The sequence below is a fragment of the Rosa chinensis genome, chromosome 6, assembly GCF_002994745.2.
Source record: "Rosa chinensis cultivar Old Blush chromosome 6, RchiOBHm-V2, whole genome shotgun sequence".
Classification (NCBI taxonomy): Eukaryota; Viridiplantae; Streptophyta; class Magnoliopsida; order Rosales; family Rosaceae; genus Rosa; species Rosa chinensis.
Genome location: NC_037093.1, coordinates 36,741,468 through 36,751,478, shown reverse-complemented (window position 1 = coordinate 36,751,478; position 10,011 = coordinate 36,741,468). Strand labels below are relative to the sequence as shown.

At 35.5% G+C, this 10,011-nt stretch overlaps 1 long non-coding RNA gene across 1 annotated transcript; it reads right to left on the bottom strand.

Moving 5' to 3' along the window:
• Window positions 1-6,858: 6,858 nt before the first annotated feature.
• LOC121049677 lies at window positions 6,859-7,482 on the bottom strand. Its single transcript, XR_005801033.1, has 2 exons — window positions 7,264-7,482; window positions 6,859-7,180 (listed from the first exon to the last, which is right to left on the bottom strand). It is a non-coding gene; the product is annotated as an uncharacterized LOC121049677 (long non-coding RNA).
• Between the last annotated feature and the right edge of the window lie 2,529 nt (window positions 7,483-10,011).

The window sequence follows — 10,011 nt, the reverse complement described above, 5'->3', positions numbered from 1 at the left end:
GGTTTCCAATATTGAATTACCATGGAAACTGTTATGTCTGATAGGTTTCCCATCACTTATCAAATACTGAATTACCAATACAAGTCATAATAATTCGATATCCACAAACATAGATAAGTCAGACTGATGATTGTATAAGCTAAGACAGAGAGGTACATTTAAACATTATACTCATACTTACAACTTAATGTTTATGCATAAAAACATAGAAATCTTTTCGAGAAAAGCTCTAACTAGTGAAGACCCCCTACCTGGAATCCTTGATGTGCAACTCCCAACAAGTACCAAAGGACCAATCTTTAGTCCACTTGACGCCTTGATCCTATTATGAACATGTAAACCATCATCAGTTGCAATGTTCTTTTGAACTAAAATTTAAGACTCAAGGAATGCTTTGCATGTCTAGTCCAACGTACTAAAGTTTGAGGACTGACAAGAGAGTAAAAGTTTCTCAAATTAATAACCTTGTACCAAAAGCTTCAAGGTGAAAAGTTCTCAGAAAACTGGTAACAAGAAATAAAAAAATTCACCAACAATCATCCTTTCAATGATTTTAATCACAACTCTCTATATTTAAAGTAGACATGCAAAGCTACTATTTTGCAAAGTTTCATGTTATTCGCAGTTCAAATGATTGGTGAAACAAGAATCTGAAATGACAGGAAAGCTGAATTCTGTATAAATCCTGAAACAGTGAAGTAACTTCAAAATAGCATAAGTATCTCATTTTAACTCCGTTTTTCATGAAACCAAGTCCAAAATGATCATTGAAGAGTCTATTTTAACCTGTCAAAGAATGAAAGTGAAAAAAGGAGTATAGGTTTTTCGAAAATCATGGAATAGCCCACTGGTTCAGTTTGGGTGTTGTCTTTGAGGCATAACTTTGAACACATGGTGTGCAGTAATTAAACTTGATCCTTTCCAGTCTTAAACATCCTAATGGATTCATCATAGCTAGATAATAATCAAAAGTGCATTCCACAACAACCTTGAATAGATTTAAGAACAGAGATTTAACAGAAAGTAGGTGTTCTTACCAAAAGTAGTGTATAAGAAAGATTCTGACACTGATGCAAAATAGAGAGGAATTCAGTGGTTTGAAATCTTAAGAGTCCTCCATTTGTTCTGTCATAGTGTACTATATAAATTAGAAGCGGTTTATATGACATGCAAAGCAAGAGAAGACCTGGAGCTACGAAAACACTGAGAAATGAAAAGCTATTTAGAATAAGCCAATAAGCACTACCCTCAATCAATCAAGATCCATAATAGGAGCCACAAAAGAGAAATCAAATAAGAAGCAGTTTCAAACAATGAAACATGAAAGCTACCCAATGATCTTATCAGCTAAAATGAACTTGCAATTACATCTCACCAGTAAAATGACCCCTCAATGACTCAAAAGTTTTGCAGGGCTTTCTGCACACTCCACAAATAGGATCATGAGCTGAGTGGAAAGCAACCTTCTTGTGCTCAATGAGATGTTCTTTCTTCTTATATTGCTTGTAACAAGCAAGACATTTGTGCCTGTAAGCCCATGGGTCAAGAAATTTCAGCGGAGTCAAACAAATTCATACATTGCATTCAGTCCCAAACACCCAATAGAAATAGACCCTTATAACAAGTAAACGACCTTCACTGGCATATAAGTACATGTACAGATTCTATTTGCTTGTTTTGAAGATTTTATTATTTAAAAATATTTAGATACATTACTCTAATTGTGAAACTCTGAAAATATGTTAACTTGTTCCTATAGCATTGTTATATATAAGCATTACAGTACTTTCTGGGCTTAAATCTGGAACCTTTATAACTACCTGACACATCGATTACTCTCCTGCAATAACTAACATGACTATACCAAACAAGATTTTCATAGAAATGTGTCATCAAAGCAATAATAAACACTTCCACAAGAACCGAAAATGCACAATAACCCAGGCTATAATAGCACGGTAGCAGAGTTATCAACTTACTTGTATGCCAATACAATATTTAGGAAAAAATGGAACCAAACTCTCTCTCTAAAATGCCAAGGCAGTCAATGCATGGAGCACTATGAGAAGAAGCAACCTCATGGCTCTCTGCTCTTTACTCGAGGCTCCATTTTGTTTAACCACCATATAGATACTTTAATCCATACTATATCATAAGATGTTTTCTAGAATGAGTAGTTTCACTAGTGACACGCTAAAAACAAGCGCGCAATTTAACCCTGCAAGATGTAGTCGTTAGCAATATAGAGTAAGCAGGGATCGTTCAAGCCGGAGATTGATGGTAACAAATTAATCACACAAAATAAAAACAAACTAATTTAAACTAACTAAAACACAAATCAAACAACCAAAATCTGAAACTAAACAAAACAAAAACGTCAAACACTAGAAAAGAGAGAAAAATATGGCAGGAAACAGAAGGGGATAGAAAGGTGCGTTGCAATCCTAAACAAGAACAAATATTTTGGGGATTTTGGTTTTTACGAAAATAAAAGAGAAAACAAAAGGAAAACAATTTTGATTTTTGGTTTTGAGAAAATAAGATGGAGAACATGTTAGAGACTTGGAAATCCACCACCAATTACTTTCGAACAATGTTAAGTTAACCTAGTTTCAATTACTAAGGTGTGAATAGAAATCAACCAAGAAACAAGTCGGAGCAGATCATGTCCCTTAGTAAAAACCGTAAAAGGAAGAAGATGAAAGCCACGAATTCACTTTTAGGCAGCCTTGGACGCAAGAACTCCTTCAAGATGAAGAACACGGCAAAGCTTGATGAAGGTGGATGATGGTGTGCACGGTTTTTGCTTCTTGAAGTTGAGGAAGTTTAGACTTTGTGAACTAGGGTTTTGTAGGGCAGAAGATGGCTCTGTAGATGGGTTATTTTCAACGTGTTCAGAGCCTCTATATATGTAGAATACACAGCCCAAGTTTCCTTTTCCAATTCTGCTTTGAAAGCCTCCCCTAGTTGCTTGAGGATTACTCTAATTGGTGCATAATTAAATGATTTTCAAGCCTTAATAATCTTCCCAAAATCTTGAGGAATCATTCTAGGGCTCTCCTTCTGATAGGAGCATTTTAATGCGACGTTTTAACTGTTATTTCCCTATATTTTCTGCGTTATTTCCTTAATAAAACTCTGTTTAGGAAAGTTTCCATTCTTCGAATGGGAAAGTTCCTAATTGTAGAAAGTTTCCGTTTTATAGTTTCTATTTTCCATTTTTAGAAAGTTTCCATTTTAGTTTAAGAAAGTTTCAATTTCTTATTTTAGAAAGCTTCTATTTTCAGGTTTTTGGAATAAATAAGCTGAATTGAGTTCATAAATGGAACGAGAAGTTTCATGAAGATGACATGGCAAGGAGAGAATCAAGGAAGAGTTTTTTTAAAAAAGGAAAATATATTTTCCTTGGGGATTAAATTTGCCGTGTAATACTTAAGGAAAAACAAGGTGACAACGTGGGAATTGAAGATGATTGATTGAGGATTTCAAGGAGAGATTTTCTTGGGAGACTTTTATGGAAAGAAATATTGTTGGAGGAATAATTTGGTGTGATTGCCAACGTGAAAATCAGAAATTATCAAGGAGATGACGCCAAGAGAGATTCAAGGGAGATATTTATGGAAGGAAAATATGTGTGCACCAAGGAAAAGCTAAAAAGGCGTCTAGATTCATCCCTAAATTCCCTAAAGGAATGTTGGCCGAAATTCATGAAGAAAATCAGAATAATTTCAAGGAAATTCGGCAATTAAATATTAGGGAGGTATTTTAGAGAATTATGATTGGTTGGAACACATCACAAGGCTTACTTGGCATTCTATGATTGGTTGGACCACATCACAAAGCTTACTTGGCGAATTCCTATTGATGGAAGCTATGTGGAAATTTCTGATTGCTTTGTGAATCCTAGCCATGCTCCTATATATACCCACCTCTTTGACGTTGAGAGAGGTTCCTCTCACCCATACAATTTACACTTTAGAAAAAAATCAGAAAATCTTCTTAACATAGCTGTGAGTTTCTCCATCCTCTAGTCATCTCCACGAGTTCAAGCAAGGCCAAGGGAGAAGAAGCATAGCCGTGAGCATCCATCATCCTTCTCCAACCTTGAAGCTTGCTTTCGAGATTCAAGAGACCACCACATCAATCGTTCATCACCATCCCCATCTCACGGTGTAATCCGATTCTCCTTTGTAACCTTTGCTTTGAATTTCGTTGGTTATGAACTAGTTGACATATGTGTTTGAACAAATATTAATTTCTGGAATTTTTATGATTAATTGAGAATTTTCAGATTCATATTATTGTGATTCGAGAGTTGCTTATGTGGGTTTGTTTAATTAAATTTGCGTTATAGATAACTTTTGTATTTTAATCTTATGTGGTTGCAAACACTTAGGGTTTCGATATAATTGGTGCTAGGTTTAAGAACATGAAATCGACTTTTCGTTTTGTGTAAACTTGAATCAAAGTAGTAAAGGTTTTGTACAAAGATCGAATTTAATTAACGAGGATTGCAATTAGGTGGACTTTTCCATACTAAGTTGTACACTTGAGTTGATAGCCTTTCTCTATGTGTAATGCGTTAAACATGACATGATTGACTAGCTTTCTAGGGTTTGATTGCATGTTTGATAGGATTAATCTAGGTGCTTTCGCTTAGGTTAATTAGCATTGAAAAGTAAAAAATGGGAATTCATTTGCTTTCGAACGTTTCACATGATCAACTCCTTTCTCATGACTTAGATGAACAATATTAGGGTTTGAGTCAATTTTATTCATATGTTTCGATTTTGATCTTTGTTCTCTCATTCCATTCGTATTTTTATGTTTTTGCATTTTAATTGTTTTGTTAACTTAGTTTTATTTTCGAAAAACCAAAAACAAAATCCCCCCTTTTCGTGTACAATGTTTATAGTTGTGAATATCTTTGTGAATATTATACTTTGTTTTAATTTTAATTGTTTAATTGTTTGCCAATGACAGGTGTACCCTCAATCCCCGGAATAGAACGATCCCTATTTGCTTATACTACTAACGATAATTTCAGGGTTAAATTATGCGCTTGCTTTTAGCGCATCACCTTCATATTTGCAGCAGCAATAACCTTCCAAAAACGCCCAAGAAATCCGTCCAAAGAAGAGTCTCGGCCAAAATGCCCTGTTTTGACTAGGATTCCATTTATGTCTCTGAAGCTCCTTTCTTGGACAAGGAACGACCTCGTTTTGCCAAGTTTCTGGATGTTTCTTGACTCCCACGTGTTCTATGACATCACATATTCTAGAATGATCAATAACCTTCTGGAAAAACTCCAAGAAAGTCCCCCGAAAAGATCTCCCAAAAAGCTTCGTGAAAAGCTGACAGTTTCCGCCTTATCGGGAAGCTCACTTCGAATTTGATTTCCTACTGCCTCATTGACACTTCTGACCAGACACTTCTAACCAGTTCTTTGGCTCTTGTTGAAGTATAACATCATTTATTTAAAGTTAGCTGGCCCTTTCTGCGAAGGTGCAACTGGAAGAATGCAAGAATTGATCCTCAAAACCGTTCCCAGAAAGCTGATTCTTAAACTGCAGTTTTCTGCTTTGCAGCAACTGTTTTGCACAACTTTTTCCGTGGACTTCCCTTGTAATTTCTGGCCAAAATGTTGGTCAAACTTAGTCCTCTGCATCAGTACTTCATGATCCATGGCTTCTTTGCTCCCTTTCAGCTCTTATTTCTCTTGAACTACTTCACGAACTACCTAAAAGAAAAACAAAATTAAAACTGGCTTTTTAAAGGAAATAGCTAAGAAAAGTATAGATGATTGCACATTATATTTGTCGCATTTATGCTCCTATCAACTAGCAAGGGGCAGAGGAAGCAGACAGATGATTTTTAACTCAACATATATAATCCCCAAACAAAACTCTAAATCTACCATTGAAATTTTTGCAAGATACCCAAGAATTCATATGAAATAATCAGTTTCTTAATTCTACAATTGACTTGGTATGATCCTCCCATATATTTATACCATGTTGATGCTGGTAGTGACCATATAAATTGAACAATTAACCCACCAGAAAGAAAATTGTTAACATAAACTTAAAAGATAGTTACAAAATTTGGTTTTCAATAGAAGTTCGAGACTGATTTCAAAAGCTAGAAATAAACCCAAGCGAACAATCATTATACCGAAACCAAAACCAAACCGTTCAATTGATATAGAGCACAAACAATAAGTACCAATACAATATAACTGATAAGCATCGTACAAAGAGCACCTAAACAAAAATCAACAACATCGGTAAGTTCACATAACATCAAACACCCAACATAACCGTTTATCAAAACCAAACTCTCACATTCCATGTTAACATCAGCAAGGCAGTGGACATAATGAAAATAAAACAGCTAGCAAAGTAGAGAAGTCACTCATAGTAAGGCAAGGTAAACAAAGACAGTAAACAACCCAAAGCAAAATCCTCCACTTCAGAAAATTTCCCCCCTTTTGCCTTTCTACAAATTTGATCACAAGTAGAAACCAAACTCTCAAATCTTCACCTTTGCTACTGAAAATCAATCTAAACCCTCAAGCTTCTCCCTTCAAATCCAGAAATACCCAATTCGCAGCCTTTGGTAAAAGCCCAGACTCTCCAACTCTCTCTCTCTCTCTCTCTCTCTCTCTCTCTCTCTCTCTCTCTCTCTCTCTCTCTCTCTCTCTCTCTCTCTCTCTCGTTCTTCTTTCTCCCTCTCTTTTTTTTTCTTCCTCTAGACTTGTTCTTCCTTCCCCCTTCACTCTCTTTCTTCCCTCTATCTCCTTTCCTCTCGCAACCTTTTTCTTTCTGCTTCTCCTCTATACGTTGTCTTCTCCTCCTGTTTTCTTCTTTTTCATCTTTCCTTTTCTTCTTCTCTTTCCTTCCCGTCTCCTCCTCTCTTCCTTTCTTCAGAAACCCCATCCACCACCCCATCAAAAAAACCCCACCAAATCCCTTCTTATCTCTTAACAAAAACATAAATAAATAAAAAGTAATAATAGATAAAAACAAATATATATATATATATATAACAGAAAATTATGACCTCGTTTCCAAAGGCCTGGCCAACTTGAGCAACAGCAAAAGGCAGCTTGTACCCATTGTCAAAGTAAATGTCCATAAAATTCACAAATATGCCTTGTGCAGTTTCTGGGCGAAAGAAACTGCAAGTATGATGTAATATATAAATATTTGAAGGAAAAAGAAACAGCTAGCTCTAAACTTCTTTAATGGTTCAAATGCTCACCCAGTGCTCGAACCAGATGGACCAATTGATGTTTGAAACATCAAATTGAAAGGATAAGGATTTGAGAGAGGATGGTTATCTGTTTTAGGGGCATATTCCTCCCTCCATGATTTAGCGGCAATGCCCATTGATTAAGGCTTGTCAGACGAGGGAGTCCTCTTCTGTCTGTGCTCCTCTCGCACGCTTTCAAGAAAGGCTTGGTATGCATTTCCCCTACATCTTTTCAGTCCACTGTACAGAAATCACAAGGCAGATGTAGAAATCAATGAAGTAAAATTAGAAATTTGATTACTAAAACAAACCCAGTATAAGCAGATGCAGAACTCTGAATCGGAAATTCAGTACTCACAAACCCTAAATCCCAGAGAAAGATGAACAATCTAAAGGAACCGAAACCTAGGTACAAACACAAACACTTGTGTATCAATGAGCAGAAACTCAAGAAACCAAATAGAAGAACCCAGCAATTAGAGAATTACTTGTAAGAGCAAGAGGTGCATAAACTAATCTTGATTGTGTTGCCAACGCCGAGTGAAGAGGTTAAGGACATCGAAGCACAATGAAGAGGCTAAAGAGAGGTTTCACGAGAGAGAGAGGGGTTTCATGGAAGGGAGGGAGGGGGAGAGAGGGGGAGGGGGGTTTTCACGACCGAGAGAGGTTTTTAATTTTTCTTTCAAACACGATGCGGCTAGGGCTGGGTGGGAGGTATAATTAAATTTCAATAAATTTTAAAGTCGCTCACACAATAGAAATCTAACAAACTATTGTAAGAGCGCACTACATAAAATCAAAATGCCAAAACATGGAGGGAAATATGCCACCTACAGCATTTTGGCTCAAAATATTGCAGTCTATGTTTCCACTTCACACAACAGAAGAATATAACTTTTGTTGTCTAATTTCTATAGCTTGCAGTAGATTTACCTTGTAGAAGACATTCAAGCAAGCTTCCTCAAACTTTGGCATTAAGTTTTCAATCACACAACGGAAAATCTCAGGCACCATTGTACCAAGTAGCCCAAATTTCAGATTTCAAGAGGCAACAAAGACTCGAGAATGAAGCGAAATCTGCAGCTAAATTTTTAAGACTCAGACAACGGATAATATATAATTGTGTTGTGCAATGTAGTTCTGAAAAAAAAAATTATCATTTTGTTGACATTCACACAACAGAACATCACTAATACTGTTGTATAATAGAGTTTACTTAAACACACAACAGACGATTTTTGTACTGTTGTGTGATTAGTGTTGTGTGATTAACTTTTTGTAGTAGTGTTCCTATTCACTTTTAGCGAAATCGATTACATAAATCTTCGATTTAAGCTTGTTGATGGCTTAAATATGGTTCATATCTGTGAAATAGACTTTGCATATGCAAAAATTTGTGAAATCTAGGGTTTCTGGTTCATACGTGTGAAATACTGTTGTGAATGTTGTTTTTTGATTATAAACTGTTAATTCAATAAAAATGGAGACTCATTGAAAGCCTATTGTGGAGTCAAAACACAAAAAAAAAAAAAAAAAAAGATTATTGCCCCCCAATAATATGTCTATTTGGGGGAAATAATCACTACACTGTTTATTAAAGTACACTAATATGTTATTGGTTAAAAATTGAGTGCATTTTTAGTGGTTTATTGGGGGCAATAGACAGATTATTGCCCCCCAATAATATCTTAATTGTGGTTCATTAATCACTAAAATTAGGGCTTTGTAAAGTCTTATGTTGCTTTGTATTTATTAAAGTACACTAATCTGTTATTGATTGAAAATGGAGCTTATTTGGTGGTCTATTGAGGGTGAATAGATAGATTATTGCCCCTCAATAATGTCTTTATTGGGGGTCAGTAATGTTAGAAACTTTGATTTTGAAAGTCTAAAATGGTTTATTGAGGGGAAATGCACAGAAATAATAATTTTGGTTTTGTTTGCGCACAGAATGGCAAGACCAAGATTCAACCTATTGAGCGATTTTAAAGAGGAACCAAGCAAGGAAGCTGGGCACAACATGAGGAAAAGAATTCTAGAGAGAATCATGACTCTTGATGAATCAAGCAAGGAAGTGAAGATTGAAATCCTGAACATGATAGCTAACTTTTAATGTACTATAAAGTAGGATCTTTATTTTGAAAGTAGGAATTTAACTTAGAAATTCCAAAAGTAGGGATTGTACATTCTCATATTGAACTTATTTTCCAATAATGGTGAAATGAATTTGGATGATTTGATATACTTCTGTTTCCTTCAAATTATTACAAGACGTCCTTTTCAAAAAGTTTCTGATAGATTCATTCCCCAAAATAATCAGGTTTATTGGGGGGTCATAACAAGTTTATTGCCCCCCAATGATCTTTATAAAGATGATCAAAAGTAACTCAATTTGGGTTTCAAATTAGTTTACAACATGATGGATATATGAACTCCACTTATCAGACAAATATGCTATCCACTGAACAAGTTTTGCTGCAACTTCCACCAATCTTTGAAACAGAAATCTCAACACAATCTAACTTATATACTCTAGCACTGTAGAACAGCATCTGGAAATCACGATCGGAATGAAGAAAACAAACTTCACAACAAGGAACTGAATACTGAAACTCAATAACATCACTTGGCAAAAACTGGAACATATGGAAAATGTCTTCATACAAGTCAGAATACCTCATACATTGATTCAGAGAAACTATATAACCTTTGCCAGAATAAATGAACCTAGCAACCAAAGGATCACCCATATTAATG